The 16782-nt window shown below is 42.2% G+C and overlaps 1 non-coding gene across 1 annotated transcript; it reads left to right on the top strand.

Moving 5' to 3' along the window:
• The first annotated feature begins 4220 nt into the window (after positions 1-4220).
• TRNAN-GUU (transfer RNA asparagine (anticodon GUU)) lies at positions 4221-4294 on the top strand. The gene has a single exon. It is a non-coding gene; the product is annotated as a tRNA-Asn (tRNA).
• The last annotated feature ends 12488 nt before the right edge of the window (positions 4295-16782 follow it).

Raw genomic sequence — 16782 nt, 5'->3', positions numbered from 1 at the left:
TCTCCCCTCTGCTCTCGCCAGTATCACGTTTCCACCTTTCATATGACTCCATCTGTTCACTGTTTCCTCTCCTCTTTACACTGACTTCCATTCTTCTCTTCGACTAGCTTTTCCCTACCCCATCGTTTCTCACCACTTCTCCAGCATTGGTCCCCTCTCTTCCCCTTCATTACCCCTTCAGTCAACCATCTTTCTTCTTTCTACACTTCCCTTTCCACTTCTTGTTTCAATAAATTATCATCCCATTTCTTTATAAATTTCCTACCATTTTCTATAGTCCTCTCCCTCTCCTTTCCTTTCCTCCTCCCTTTTAAAACCACCTTTTCTTTTCTTTCCTCTTCGGCTCTCTCAAGTCCGTCCCCGCCCTCTCAACTCCTCTCTTTCATCTTCCATTCTTTTTCTTTCTCCTTCCGTTCCCTTTCCTCCCTCTCTCTCTCTCTCTCTCTCTCTCTCTCTCTACTGAATAAAGCCCAAGTAGGCTATTCATATTTCACGCAGAGGATAGTTTTTGTGGACCCAACAGAGCTCAGGTCTCTCTCTCTCTCTCTCTCTCTCTCTCTGTGCGTGTGTGCACGCGCACATATTTTCCTTTCTACAATTCCCACAGTTTCCCTTTTCCTCTATTTTGCGTGGAAGTCTTTCATGAATTAAAAACATACCTCTAAGCTACTTATCTCTTATGAATTTCTCACTTTCGTTTCTCACCCTTTTCATTCATTTTTCCACTTACCTCCCTCAGGTCTTCTCACATCCTATTTCCTCCCCTCTCCCTCAGCTCTCTTAACTTAGCCTTCCTTTTCATCCCTCTCCCCTTTAGCCCTTCCTCTCACCTCCCTTCACTGTCTTTCCTCTTACCCTCCTCAACGCTTCCTCTACCTGCTTCCCTCTCATCTCCCCGTTCAGTCTCCCCTTTCACCTCCCTCTCTCATCTTCCCTCAACCCTCTTTCTCACCCATCTCCCCTTCCGCTCTTCCCCTCACCCAGTAACTCTCAGCTCTTCCCATTATCTCATCCCCATCACACCTCCCTCTTCTTCAGTCTGTCTCTCTCGTCTCCCTCTCCCTCATCCATCTGACCTTCTCCCCCCTCACTCCTTTCACTCACCTCTCTCCCACTTTCCTCCCTTTCACTTCCCTCTCACCTCCCTCAGCCCTTTGTCTCATCTCCTTCTCCCCCAACCTTTTCCGCCTTGTGAGTCTCTCTGTCCCTCGGTGCTGCAGACTCATCGTGAAGTTAGTGGCATTTCCGGACACTTCATGACGCCGCCCCAACACAGGCATGCAAATTTGTCAAGAAATGCAAATGAACACAAAACGAGACACAGCGACAAACCCACACCCATTGTTCTGTGATGTTAACCCTATACCTGCCACGCATTGCGTTCTCTAAAATTATCTTACTTTATAAATAAATAAATACACTTGGTGGGAAGCAGAATACTAACTACATTTTCTTTTTCCGACTCTGGGCACAGGCTTCATCATTTCATTCTCTGAGGCCGAAGAATCCCCCTTTGTGCCACACACCTACACATGCCACCATTTTGGTACTAATACCCACTGGTGCACTGGAATTAACGCCGTTTCAGACAAAAGACGATCTCTTTACTCAGTCGGCAACCACTTCCCCCATTGCCCTGGAAAGTGTTGTAATTACACATGATTCTTCTGCAGTTGCAATAATACCAAGATTGTTTAAGCTGATTATTGATCTAGAATTGGTCCATGTTAATTTCATTCTCATATGTGTACTAAGTACATAGCATTCATATTTAAACAAGGGAGTTATTGGAAGCTGTTGAGAATGAGAAGAAAACCCCAAGAACTAACAAACATTATTAAAAACAGTATCATCGAAATGCGTACTTCCATCTTAATCTTTTCGATGCGATATATGAACCTTATATTTTATTTCAGCAACGGGCAGGTGATTTCTATTCAACTTGGAGAAATTCATCGTTCGAGGAAGATTAAAAACTTTTTCGATTAACGCGTTGATCGAGAATTAAGAACTTTGTAGCTTATTTCAGTCAACGCGACGCTTATATTCATTTCAAAGATACCATCCGCTGCTAAAGAAGTAAGGAGTTAATGCATAAAACAAGAAATTAGACGTAATGCCGTAGATTCTAATGACTGCTAAATGTAATACTAAATTCTTAGGTTAGTGTCTGTTTTCTTTTGTCTGTTCATATGAATCTGGTTCATTATGTCATCTGCTTATGTAATATATAAACATTATCATGGATTCCTACCCTGTGTCTCTTGTTCTTGCCTTTTTTTTTTTTTTTGCATAATACGAACCAAGCACTTACGTCAAAGATTCTTTTATGTAGTGATAATTACAATGAATCCCTAATTAATGTGTGTGTTATTACTGTTCCTTTTTACATAATACGAAACAGTCACCTTCCATTAGCTCTTCCTATGGGTGATAAGTAGTATGATTAAAGTCTTATGTATATGTATTTTTTACCTCATGTATACGACGCCAGTACTTTTTTTTTTGTCACCAGTTCTTATGACTGATGGAAATTATGCAAAATTCCTACTCTACATGTCTATTTCCGTGCTACATTTGCATAATTCGAGACTGATTTTGTGAACCAGGCAGTATATTGATTGGCAACATCGTCCAGCCATTTTTCTCGCTTATTCAAATGACGAACAAAAGGGCAGCCAATGCGTCCTCTTTTAGGCCTAATTACTCTAGTATTCTCCTCCATCTGTCCATTCTCTTTTCTTCTCTCTGTTTTTTTTCACCATTTTCCTTGTTCCCTTCTTCTCTTAATCTTTCTCTACTTTGCCTCCCTTCCCATCCCACACTTTCCGCCTGTCTGTATCTCTACCTGTCTCCCTGTCTACATGTCTGTCTCTTTCTCTGCCTAACTGTCTCTGTCTGTCAATCTGTTCATCTACTTGTCTCTCTCTACTTGTCTATCTGTCTCTCTATCTGTCTGTCTCCATCGGTCTATCTGTCTGTCTATCTACCTCTATCTGTTCATCAGTCTATATCTCTTTGTGTCTGTCTGTCTGTCACACACACACACCATCATCTTAACCACTTCCCTCTTTCCCTCCTCTTCTTCCCCCCATCATCATCCACTCTTCTTTTCACCCTCGCTCTCCTTCCTTCCTTCCTCTACATGTCCTTTTTTCTCTCCATCTGGGTAGTTGAGAGTCACAAGCGCTAGACTTATTGATTTCCTTTTGTTCTTTTTCCACTCATTAAAGAAAATCCTCTTCCTCTTCTTGTTTTTTTAACGGGAAGTTCAGTAGTGATCACGTGAGGGTGAGTTTTTCGTGTGTTATGGTTCTTTCACCATTTTGTTCCCCCTGTATATTTCCTTCATTTTCTTCTTGTTTCTTCTTGTTTCCTATCTCTCCTTTACCTTCCACACAATATCTATATTATTTTTTTTCTGTCCAGCATTACTGTTTATTGCTTGAATATGGTGCTTCATATTTATCTCTGTATCTTATAATTCATGTGTTTTTCTTAAAGCCATTAACTCACTCATATTTGTAAGTCGTGCTTATAAGTTCACGAAGGGCGATTTTAGTTAGCTGAGAGTGGGAAACGGGAAGACTTCATCCTGTAACAGTCAGTTCTTTCGTAGTCGGGACAAATTTAGTCTTTTAATTCAGTTAACATTAACGTTTTTATTCAGCTGAGAGTGAGTCTACGAGCCTTCTCCTTATCCAGTTTCCCTTTGTTAGTTTCTGTTTAAACTATTTGTAGATTATCATTGGTCTTTCAATTCTCCCGCTGCTTTGTTTAATTGTCGTTGACTTCTTCATACCTCTGTATTTCTTACCTGCCTTCTCATTTCGTACATCTTCATCATTTCCATGCCTCTATATGTTATCTTTTGTAGTTTTATACAGAGTACCTTTTTTCCGCCTTTTTGTTCGTCCAAGTAACCTTTTCTCTGCACATTTCCCCCCTCATTATTTTTCTTCCCTCCCTCCCTTTTCATTTATTTACTTTCTTCCTGTTTTCGCCATTGCTTGTTATTTTTTTCTTATCTGTTTTTCCTTTACTTCTTTCCTTCATTCCAGCTCTCCCAAGGTTTCCTTTCCTTACCTTTCGTTAGTTAAATATTTTGCAACATTTTTTTTTTCTCATGATGTCAATTGCCTTCACCACAGTTCCTCTAATGTGATTCTGTTTATTTCCATTATTGTTGCACATACCTTCCAGTTTATGAGTTATTTTAAGCCTCCGTGGCACAATCGGTTAGCGCGCTCGTCTGTTAACTGAAAGGTTGGTGGTTCGACCCCACCCGGGGGCGCAAATTTTTCACTTTTCTCTTAAATGTCAGGACCAACTTGCCTAGCCCCAGGCTCCTACGCTCCTCATGAGGCAATTTAGGATTGAATGATGGATGGATGGAAGGATGGACTCTACATCCGATTTCTATTCCTGAATATATCTCATCTTCTCCCCCTTCATCCTCTGCTCTCTCTCCACTTAATTTTATCGCTGATTTTCTCCTCCCAAACTTAACTTTCCTTGTTCTCTCTCCACTTCCAATTCTGTATCTTTCTCTCTCTCTCTCCTTCTCCCTACCTTATTATCTATTCTCTCGCCTCCTCTGCTTTATCTCCTTCTCGTTTCTCCTCTATATCAAATCTACCTTCCACCAATTCTCCCTTCCTCTATCTCCTGTTTCTCATGCTTACTCCTTTCTCCTGCTCCACTCCTCTGTATTCCTCTTCTTCGTTCCACATTACCCTCTCATTTGATTTTCCTTTCCCACGCTGATATTGTCTTCCTAACTTACATTCTCTTATTTTCATTCCTTCGTAACCCCTTTTTTCTAACTTTATCCTTAATGTCTATATTCAGCAACACTCCTGTATTTCCTTTTATTTTCTTCATAAAGTATATCGATCTCTTTTTGTATCCGGCATCACCTCTCTCTCTCTCTCTCTCTCTCTCTGCATTATTCATTTCTTATCAGTTATATTCTGTGGTACTCAGTCATTTTTCTTGTCCTTCATCTTCTGCTTTAACTTCTTTATTTTTTTCACTGATCCCTCTACTATGCAATATCTTTCTTTCCTTCTTTCCTTCCTTCATTTCCTTCATCTCTTTCATATTTTTCCTACCTTAACTTCTTTTCTTTCCTGTTTCCTTCCTTTACCTCTCTTTCCAACATCATTATCTCTTCTCTGTCCTCTCCATCCCCACCTTCTCTCAGATTCTAGTCCTTCCTCTTCCATCCCCTTCTTTTTCTCGCTTATTTTCTCCTCCTTACATTACCGTCTTCTTTCTCCGACTTCCATCTTTCTTCTCCTTTCCTACCTCCTATGCTAACTTCTCATCCTCAGTTTTTCCCCCCAGAATTTTCGGTCTCTCTCTCTCTCTCTCTCTCTCTCTCTCTCTCTCTCTCTCTCTCTCTCTCTCTCTCTCTCTCTCTCTCACATGATTTGACTCATTACTCACATACTGACTCTCTCTCTCTCTCTCTCTCTCTCTCTCTCTCTCGCTTAACTGACTCACTGCTTATATACTGACCACCCTCTCTCTTTGAATTAACTCACTACTCACGTACTGACTTTCTCTCTCTCTCTCTCTCTCTCTCTCTCTCTCTCTCTCTCTCTCTCACATGAATTGACTCATTACTCACATACTGACTCTCTCTCTCTCTCTCTCGCTTAACTGACTCACTGCTTATATACTGACCACCCTCTCTCTTTGAATTAACTCACTACTCACGTACTGACTTTCTCTCTCTCTCTCTCTCTCTCTCTCTCTCTCTCTCTCTCTCTCTCTCTCACATGAATTGACTCATTACTCACATACTGACTCTCTCTCTCTCTCTCTCTCTCTCTCTCTCTCTCTCATATCTGTGTGTGTGCGCGCGTCTCTGTGTATGTGTCCGCCTCTGTGTGTGTGCATGTGCGTGTGTATCTCCCTCCTTCCCTCCCTCCCTCTTTCTCTTTGGGTCCACTAATGACAGAAATCCACTCGGGAATCAGAACAACTTGTGCTGTAACGAGGTATTGAGACGAGGCCGATGCGATCAGAAGGGGCGGGGGGTGGGAGGACAAAGATTGACTCAGTGGTGGGTATCATGGAGGGGAAGGTTAAAGGAAAGAGAGAGAGAGAGAGAGAGAGAGAGAGAGAGAGAGAGAGAGAGAGTGTGTGTGTGTGTGTGTGTGTGTGTGTGTGTGTGTGTGTGTGTGTGTGTGTGTGTGTGTGTGTGTGTGTGCGCGCGTGCGATAGAATAATTTTGTCATTGATGGTGGTATTGTCCTTTTCTGTGACTCTGAAAGAAGCTGTTACAAAGAAAGGTTGAGACAGCAAGTAAGCCAAAATTCAGACATCCCATTATATTCGGTAAAAACAAAATTCACATTAAACGATTAACTAGAACTAATTTCACTATCCAACAGGACAGTGTGACCGAAACGAGTAGGCAGATCTCAGGGACAGGCTACACTATGGAAAAGGGTACGTAAAAAGATGTATATTCTTCACGAATTTAAAATTAGTTGATGAACTTCACCTTCTGACTCCATGTAAAATGACTGATGCCATAAAATGATGGGTAACATAATGAAAGGGAGGGTAGGAAGGAGGTGGTAAGGATGGAAAGAAGTAAGACCACTGGTTGCGTTGGATCCGGGGTGAGATATTAGTATTGATCTGCAGAGGTGTACTTACATCAGCAAGCTTGTTTGCAACAGCTTGGGAGCTCTGAGAAGAACATCCTTGAATAGACAGATCTTTATAACACTTTGTACATCTACTGCAAAAAACAAACAACTAATACAAGGAGCGGTGCCAAGGCACAGCAGACCCATCCCCGGCAATCATTTTAGTGCTTACGTATAAACACAACAGGATACCTAGTCAACGATGTCACATCAAATTTGGAGTAAATCGGGGAAAACACTAACGATTTTATGCCCATCTGAAATCTTAGGCCCGACCCACCTGACAGTGACCCCCCAACCGCTAACTGGGGGGTGACCCCCCTGATGTAATGATTCATGTTATAGGATGCAAATTTGAAAGATGCACCTTTAGGTTTTGGTTTCATGCCGATATGAAGAATTTGAAAGAAGTTATGGTAAAATAAAACTTCTTACTCGCCCCTCCCCCCCCTTTTTTTTTTTTTACATTTTTTGGGCCTACAGTCTGGGCCTTGGCCCAATTTGGCCAAAAATTTAATATGGTGATCAGATGGTCATGGCCAATCATCCCTGTAATTTTAGTCAAATCACACCAGTAGTTTTCGAGTTAAGTTGTTAACAGACAAACCAACAAACAAATAAACCAACAAACAGACATACCAAGTGAAAACAATACACGTCCCCCGTGCCCATCCGGGGCGGGGACGAGTAATACATATATAAATATTGGAATCGACGAGGCAGTACAAGTATCGTCCGTTTGTTCACTGCACCAAACAACACATGCAATATACAGTACTAATTATAGATGAGTAATGAACCTAGTGTACATCTTGACTTGCTGTACAATATTTAGTACGTGGTCCCGCCACTCGTAGCTTTCAGTACTTCTATAATAGGATCTGACATGCTATCAATTTTTTTTTTTTATATGCGAATTACATAGTGTCTGTCTTCTTTGCTTGCATTTAAGGACGTTTGTGATATTCCTATTTTCTTGCAGTTTCACTGTTGTTGACCCCTCCATGAATAAAGGGCATCACATTTTTTATTTCCTTACAAGTACCATTTGCCCTGTCCTAGTTGGGAGATTTTTTGTATTCTTTTGTAACTAAAACCAGACAATTTTATCCAAGTGAGTGTGAATCATGTGAGTCAAAGTGCAGATACTAGTACTGCACCTTTAACAGTTTTACTGTATTGTTCGGTTAACTCCAGTATTTATTCCTGTTATTCTGTTGCCCTGGGAATTAGTAAAAGACGAGACGCAACAGGCTGACACCCAGTGGGATGCAGTGAAAAAAAAAAAAAAAAAAAAAACTGTGAAAGGCTTTTGTTCTGCAGTGGACTTTCGTATGCTGATAAATATGCCTGTTTGGGTGTTAATTGTGTATGTATGTATGTATGCATTTATGTATGTGTGTACCGGTATGTATGTATGTATGTATGTATGTATGTTATTTTATACTTGCGTGTGGGTGCGCACGTATATGTTGTTCCCTGATGGACCGAGATATCAGTAGTATTGTTCACATAAGTGGCTGGCGCAAATTCCATCTCTGACGTCAATATGCAGTGACTAGAATAGTTGTTTTGATTGACGCAGCAGTTACGTGGTGTGTCATGGGAAGACATTAGCCCAGCGCCAATTATAACTGCGCCATTAATGACAACGCCACCCAAACTCTGAACACGGCAATCATAATAACAGGCGTTGTAATGAGCCCACCAGTTACACCATCTAGAAAAATGTAAATTGGAAATAATGTTTAACTGGCTGCATAGGCGTTGAGGACTATATGAGGCAGGGCGATGGATATTAGGGACAGTGATAATGGTGAGGAAATGAAGAGATGGTGAGTGGATGGGTAAACGAGGGGGTTCCAAAATAACCAATGTAGACTGTAGATGATGATGATGATGGTAGTGGTAATGGTGGTGGTGTTTTTAATGATGATAAAGGTGGTGGTCATGGTGATGGTGGTCGTGGTGGTGATATTTGTTGGGCTTATGAAGGAAGTGATTACTGGTTTGAGCAAAAACAGCACGGCAGGCTGTTGATTATGATGATGATAATAAGAGACACTGAAATTAATGATAATGATGATTGTGATGCTAATGACGATGGGTGAAGAGGCTCTGCCACAAACATGAGTTGTGAGTTTCTGGTGTGGTTGTAAAAGTGGTGGTGGGGATGGTGAAGGTGGTGGGGATTGAGGTGGTGTTGGTGATGATGAAACTCATGGTGGTGGTGATGAGTGTGGTGAGTGGTGGTGGTAATTGTGGTAACGAAGATGGGGGTGGTAGTGGTGACAGCTAAGGTGGTGGTGGTGGTGGTGGTAGCAAAGATCGTGGTGCTAATGGCTGAAGTGGTGATATGGTGGTGAAAGTGTTGATGTGGGAGAGATGGTGGTGGTATGGTGCTAAGATGGTGGTGTAGTAGCGGCGATGGTGTAGTGTTGATGGTGGTGGTGTGGTGAGGAAGGTAATGGTAGAGGTGGTGATGGTTGTGATGGAGGAGGTGGTAGTGTGGTGGTGATGGTTGTGATGGAGGTGGTGGTGTGGTGCTATAATGTGGTGTGGCATGGTGTGATGTGGTGTGGTGGTGTGGTTATGGCGATGCGCATCTACGGTGGTGTGGTGATGTTATAGTTTAGTGGTGTGCTGTGGTTGTGTTCAGTGATGGTGGTGTGCGGTGGTGGTGTACTGGTGGTTCTGTGGTGTGGTGTGATGTATTTTTTTGCGGTGTATACTGGTGGTGAGGTTGGTGGTGGTTTGGTGGCTAAGTGTGGTGTGGTGTGGTGTGGTGTGGTGTGGTGTGGTGTGGTGTGGTGTGGTGTGGTGTGGTGTGGTGTGGTGTGGTGTGGTATGGTGTGGTGTGGTATGGTGCGGTGTGGAGGTGGTAGTGTAACTTGCAATACTTTGGTGCCAAAGTATTGCAAGTTATAGTGGTATTTGTGACAATTAGTGTTTGGTGTGGTGGTGTGGTGTGATACAGTAGTGTAGAATAGTGTGGTAGCGTGGTGATCCGGTGTAGCGTGATGTACGAGTAGTGTGGTGTGTGGTGTCATGGTCCGGCCATGATGTGGTGTGGTGGAGGTGGTTGTGGTCGTGATGGTTGGTATGGTGTGGTGGTGGTGATAGTTGTGTTCGTGCTGGTTGGTGTGGTGTGGTGTGGTGTGGGAGTCTGTTGGTGCCGATGGCGTGTTGTTATAGTCTGGTGCTGGTGGTGTGGTGGGGTAGTGTGGTGGTAATGGTATGGTGTGGCAGTGTGGAGGTGTGGTGTGCTGTGGCAGTGTGGAGGTGTGGTGTGCTGTGGCAGTGTGGAGGTGTGGTGTGCTGTGGCAGTCTGATGGTGGTGGTGGTGTGGTGTGTGGTAGTCTGGTAGTGGTTTGTGGTGGTGGTGTGGTGTGTGGTAGTCTGGTAGTGGTTTGTGGTGTGGTACAGTGGTCTGAGATGTGGTGTGGTGGTCTAGTGGTGGTGTGGTGGTTTAGTGGTGGTATGTGGTGGTTTAGTGATGGTGTTTGGTGTGGTTCAGTGTTGTGTGGTGTGGTATGGGGGCAGTGGTGTGGTGTTGCGTCGTGTGGTGCGGTGTGATGGTGTTGCGTTGTGTGGTGTGGTGTGTTGGTCTGGTGATCTAGTGTGGTGTGGCAGTTCGATGGTCTAGTGTAGTGTGGGGTGGTGTGGTGGTGAAGGGCTCAGGGAACAATGAGACGTCAATTGCCTGTTTCCCAGGACGCAGCTAAAATCAATATTCCAGTGGGCGTACCATGCTGAAGAGGAGGTGGGCGGCATAGCGGAGTGGGGCACTGGAATTGAGGAGAGGGATGGTGCATGGGGGAGGGCGGGATACCAGTGGACAGAGATAGGAGTCTACCAGTGGATCAGACGATTAGAACTGACAGCAAAGAGAAAGGATATGGATTGAAGCCTGACAGAAAAGTAGAAGGAAAGGATAAGGATTTGAGGCTAGAAATGGATAGTATACAACTGAGTCAGGCCTTGGATTACAAAGAAGGATTGTTCTTGAAATCTAGTGATAACGGATTAATGAGTGGGAGTGAATGCCACAGACTGGGGTAACGGTGGGCAAAGACTGGAGTCAGACAATGGATTACGCGTGATGAAGGAGCGCAGCCTGGTACGGTGGAGTTCTGGAGTAGTTAGATACGAGGCCTGAACACGAGCAGAAGAGGAGTGAAGTCTGACAGTTGATTAGAATGAATGAGTATGCAGAGAACTGGGGACTTGTTGAAGGAAGATAGGATGGGGAATAACCCTTAGATGTGGGGAAATCTTGTTTCCTATATTGTTCCTGCTTTTACACAGTTTTATTATAGGAGATTCCCTACTAAAGTCGCGGCGCATGACTCTGTGGTTGTCATTATCGTACCCTGGCAACCTACCATTAAAAAAAAAAGTCCCATTTCGTGTATAACATGAGACGCAAGTGATTCTTGTATAATATGTTCGTGTATATTAATATGCGTGTATAATATATTCGTGCATAATAATATGATTTGTGTATAATATGACACGAAATCGGAAGCACTTTTGAATCGTAGGTTGCCAGGGTATGGTAATGACAACCTCAGAGTCGTGTGCCGAGAATTTAGTGATGGAGTTCCAGAGAATGCTATATCTAATCCATTTTGTTCTAAAAGTCTCTCTCATTTGAATGAAATCGTCTCAAGATAACAAGGCTCCTAGCCTTTGGTTTCTTCTTATTCGCATTAAAAAGAAAAAAAAAAAAAGAATGAGAAAAGGAACGATGAAATGGGGGCCAAGTTAAGATCAGGACTGAAGAAGAATGGAAAGCAGTTGTTAACTAGCACCAAAAGATGAGGAATAACACTCAGGTTCTTAAGCCATTAGCTCCCAAAGTTGCTGGGCGAGGGATTTTGCTGGAAGGGTACTAAGCGTACCGCCCTCCACCTATCGGCTCATAGGCGTGAAGCTCATAGGTCCCTACCCCGGCGTTCCCTCCTTTATTAAACTTTGAAAATGCCCGCCTCCGTCCTATATTGAAAACACTGGTCGCAAATGGGCTAAGGAAACTGATAGATTTGCCAGTGTTTAACCCATTAACTCCCAGCAAAATAAAACCATCTGGTCATGGACAGAATTTAACACTCACGAAAACACAGCCATGAAAGGGTTAAAAGGCAAGGAATTGACTGCAAACGAGAATGGCGTATATATGAGTGGAAGAGAATCGGAGGTTGGACAACGTATAATTAGTCGTAAAATAGAAAGCCTGACAGCAGAGAAATTGAGACTTAGAAAATATGAAAGAGATCAGTAAAACAAAACACTGTCTGGCGGTAAAAATACCCTGAAGGTAATGAGAGATTTTAAAAGCTTGGAGCAAAAAAAGGATGAAGCACAGAAAACAGCGAAGAGTGGTCTAGATAGGAATGGACATGATACTGTAAAGAATGGTCTAGATAGAAATGTCAAAACACGAATGAAAGGTTAAGAGACTGGAAGATGTATTTCGCACTGACATGGTGCAAATGGAAAAAGGAGATAGCCTGAAAGGAATTACTAGAGATTATGAAAATATAGTTGGCAAAAATGTATCAATGTACCCTAAACTTTCAACAAGAGGCCACAAAGGATAGAAAATTCTGAACGTTGCACTTTTACTCCATATGATTCACACAAATGATGTCTTCAGCTTTAAGTACTTTTAGGACGTGTTACATATGTTAATGCAATAATGGTAATAGACGCATCTCCTAATCAGACATACCAGCTATTCTGAAATGGCTGAAGTATTAGTGTTCGTTCTGAAATCCATTGGAGCCAACTGTTCGGATACTGATTTTGCCGACTGCACAGCTAGGTAATTAGAAGTGGATAGAAACTAGACAGAGGGAAAGAAGAAAGAAAGATGTGATTAAGCTTGGAGGAGAAAAATAGTGGGAGATAATTAACAACGGCGCAGCAGTAGTAGTGTGGAAACGTTAGACTTGTATCAGAATGACGTGATGCATAACCTCTTGAATAGTGTGAACTATTTTTCAGTTCATTTTTGTTATATGTAAGCGATATGTTCATATGAGACGATTTTCAGACTTGAGGGTTTCGATACAGCCTTATTTTCCCCTTGAGCACGTGCTTTATTTCTTATAAGAAAATGTTGTCTGAAAACAGAAAAAGAACAGACAAAAATGACGTCACTGGATTCAAGGGTTTTAAATTATTTTGGGAACACAGAACAATGGAGAACATGAGAATTAATAGATACTATTGTACGAGGAGGACCATGGGAAAAAAAAAAGAAAAAAGAAAACGCTGAACTGAAAATCAAATGTGGAAAAAGTGGTGGGGGATTGACTTGATGTGAAATGCAATGAGTCAATAACAAAGGTACAAAAAAGGTGACGAAGGAACTAGGGAAATGCGGTCGTGGGATGATATTTCTTGAAAAAAAAAAAAAAAAAAAAAAAATTATATATATATATATATATATATATATATATATAGATTTGACACAGTAAAGAAAGAAGGAAAGAATATATTTCTCGAAAATGAACAATAGCGTTGAAAAGACTAAAGAAAGAAGGACAGCATTTTTATGAAAAGCAAAATTTATCTTAAAGACTCCTTCATTTATATCGAGGGAGTTACATCAATAAGGCATATTCTGGTCTGCGCTAACTTATTTTATTCCGGTATGCCATACATTATCCAACTCCTGCAACGCAAACCCAGGAAATATAAAAAACGCTGAAAACGAAATGGCTGCAGAGAGAAAGGGAACGATTGCGCTGAAAGTGAGAGATAAGTCAAAACCGGATTACCACGGCCGGAATTTGGGGGAATACAACTGACAACAAGAGTGACACGGACGAGGAGTGGGAAGTTATTGCAGCGGTGAATTAAATGGAAGACTGTGGCCGGTATTCCCCACACACGGATGAGAGAAACAGAATTGCTGGATGAAACGGAAAAGTGTTGACGCCAATCGTATTGAGATGAAAATGTATAGAGATAGTGGAAGGAAAATGATAAGATGGAGGGATAACTGTTGGGTGAAATGGATGACAATCGATGGAAACCAAGGAAATGAATAAGAGGAGAGATGGATGGTGGATGAAACGGATGAAGTGTTGACGTTAATCCTACCGGGATGAAGATGGATGGAGACGGTGGGAGAAAGAGAGGGGCTTGAACGGCCGGACGAAATGATTTATTGTTCTTGGATCACAATGATTAGGGCAGCGAGAGAAAAGGGTTGAAGGGGGAGGAGTGTGGTCGGATGGAATGAAAGAAGTGTTAACGCCAATCCCACTGAGACGAGGATGGATGGAAAGATGGAAGCAAGAGAAAAAAGAGGGTAGGATAAACGTTGGATGGGAGAGACGAAATGGACGAATAGGGATGAAAACAGTGAATGACAGAGTGAAGGATGAAATTCTTGATGAAACGCATGAATGTTCTAAGATGAAAATAACCGTGAGATAAAAGGTACGAGGTTAGGAGAATATCTGAATAAAATGAAGTGTTAACGTTAACCGCAGAGTGATGAAGATGGATGGAGGCGAAAGGGGAAGAAGGAGGGAGAATTGGCAGACGAAATGAATGACACAGAAGTAGGTAGATGAAAACGAGAAGAAAATCTGTACAAGGAACGCTGGATGGTGGATGAAATAAATGAAGCCAGACGTTAAATGTAAGGGAATGAAGTTGGATAATGAAGGTGTGAGCAAGAGGGTAAGAGAGAGCGAGAATTGCTGGATGATACAGAAAACGACAAAGATGGATGAAAACCCTGGAAGAAGAGGAGAGATCTGATTATCTGGATGATATGACTGAAGTGTTGACGGTAACCGAAGTAGGATGAAGACAGATGGAGACGGTGGAAGGAGGAAAGGCGACTGAGCTTGAATGAAATGGATAACTGTTGGTGGAAGAATATGATAATGGGAGAAAAAGGGTAAAAGTTGAGGTTATACGTTAGATGAAATGGATGAAGAGTTGACGTTAACTGTACTGGGATGATGATGAATGAAGACCAAGGAAGAAACAGGATGAGAGAGACAATAATTGTTGGGTGAAATGGGTTAAAAAGATGAAAAGACATGAAGCCCCTGAGTGAAAGGAGACTGAAATACGAACTGTCTGCGATGATGTACTGGAGAGATATGAATGAGGTGTGAACAGTGGAAAGAGATGGATGTAGAGTGAATATTGGAAGGAGATGGATGTAGAGTGAATATTGGAAGGAGATGGATGAAGAGTGAATATTAAAAAGGCCAAAATTGTAAGCTAAACTGCTGGATGCACTTGGTAAACTGCAGACGTTCATCATACTGGGACGAGGATGGATGGAGACAGAGAGTGAGAGCAAGATGGTGAGAGGCGATGTTGAGCTGCTGGATAATATGGACGAAGATGGGTGGACACAGTGGAAGGTTAAGTGGGAAGGTGGAGAGTGAGGGGAAATGGATTAAAAGAGTTGACGCTAGCCGTATTGGGTGAAGATGAATGATAATGGTGGAAGAGAAAGGGTAAGGCCAAAAAGTGAGAGGTTGGATAAAATAAATGAAATGGACGAAAATCAAAGAAACCGTGGAAGAAAATGAGTAAAAGGAGAGGCGGATGGTGGATGAACTAGATGATGTGTAGCCTACTGGGATGAAGGTGGAGAAAGGCGATGGACAATGCAGGGAAGGCATAGTTGCTGTATGAAACAGACGAATGCGCTGGGAAAGAAATGGCAGAGACAATGGGAGAAAAGGGGAAACAGTGGAGGAGAATGGTGTGAAGAAATGAATCATGTGTTGACGATAATCGCACCGGGATGAAGATGGAAGGAGGCGGTGAGAGAAAGTGTGTGTGAGAGAAATGAAAATCTGTGGAAAGAAATGAATGAGAGGGACTAGGATGGATAAAAATTGTCGAAGAAGAAAATATTTGGGAATGAAATGTTGTGTGAAATGATTGAAGATGGAATGATAGTGACAGAACGAGTGTGAAAGGAAAGGAAAGATGTTAGATATGCAAGGAGAAAATAGTTGGGAATGAAATGTTGTGTGAAATGATTGAAGATGGAATGATAGTGACAGAAAGGGTGGGAAAGGAAAGAAGAAATGCTAGATAAGAAATATGAACAAAATAAAGAAGGATGGGAATTATGAGACAAAAAATTGAGAGGAGAATTACCGACTGAACTGGATGAATTGTTTATGCGGATTCGTATTTGGATGACGATGGATGGAAAAGATGGAAGAGAGACGTAGGAGAGAAAGTTGAACTGTTAGGTGAACTGGATGAAAAGAAGGGAGATGGATAGAAAGGATAGGATAAAGAGGGTAACGTAGTAAGCTGAACTACCGAAATAAGTAGATGAACTGTTGTCGTTAATCATGCGAGGACGAGAAGATGAAGACGATGAAAGATAGAGAGCAGGTGGATAGAGGAAGAAATTGATAAACAGCTGACCCTAGTCATAATGAGATACAACTGGAGAGGAGTTGTGGGGGGAATGCGGTAGGAGAGGAAGTTAAATTGTTAGGTGAAAAGGACGAAGACGGCTGGAGACGACTGCCTAAAGAGGACGAACCGCTGGAATAAACAGACGAGCCATAATCGTTAATCATACCGAAATGATGATGAACAGAGAGAAGTATGAGTAGTGGAAGATAAAGAAATAGGTGGACAGTGGACGAAAAGGAAGTGTTGACCGTGACAGTGGTGGGACGAAGATAGCTGGAGAAAGTGGGAGGAAGGCGATGGAAAGGGTGTTATCTTGCTGGATGAATTGAATACGGAAGAAGATGGATGAAGAGGAAAGACTAAAGAGGGCAAGAGAGTAGGATGAACTGCTGGAAGTATTAGATAAACTGCTGACGTTAATCATGCTAAGACGAAGATGGATGGTGACGGTGGAAGGGAGAGGGTAAGAGGCTTGGCTGGGGTGTATACAGTGAACGAAGATGGGTGAAGTGAATGGAGGAAAGAAATGAGGTTAAGTCGTTGGGTGATATGGATAAACTACTGACACTACTTGTAATGGGAAGAAGATGAATGAAGACGATAGGAAAAACAGGATAATAGGTGATGTTGAAAAGATGGATGTCATGCGGGAGGATGGATGGAGGACGGTATGCGAGGAGGTCGAGAT

The sequence above is a fragment of the Coenobita brevimanus genome, chromosome 97 (assembly GCF_032717465.1).
Source record: "Coenobita brevimanus isolate Jiangsu-jjx chromosome 97, ASM3271746v2, whole genome shotgun sequence".
In the NCBI taxonomy this organism is placed as follows: domain Eukaryota; kingdom Metazoa; phylum Arthropoda; class Malacostraca; order Decapoda; family Coenobitidae; genus Coenobita; species Coenobita brevimanus.
Note: the sequence above shows the minus strand (reverse complement) of the source record. Positions and strands in the feature narration are given on the sequence as shown.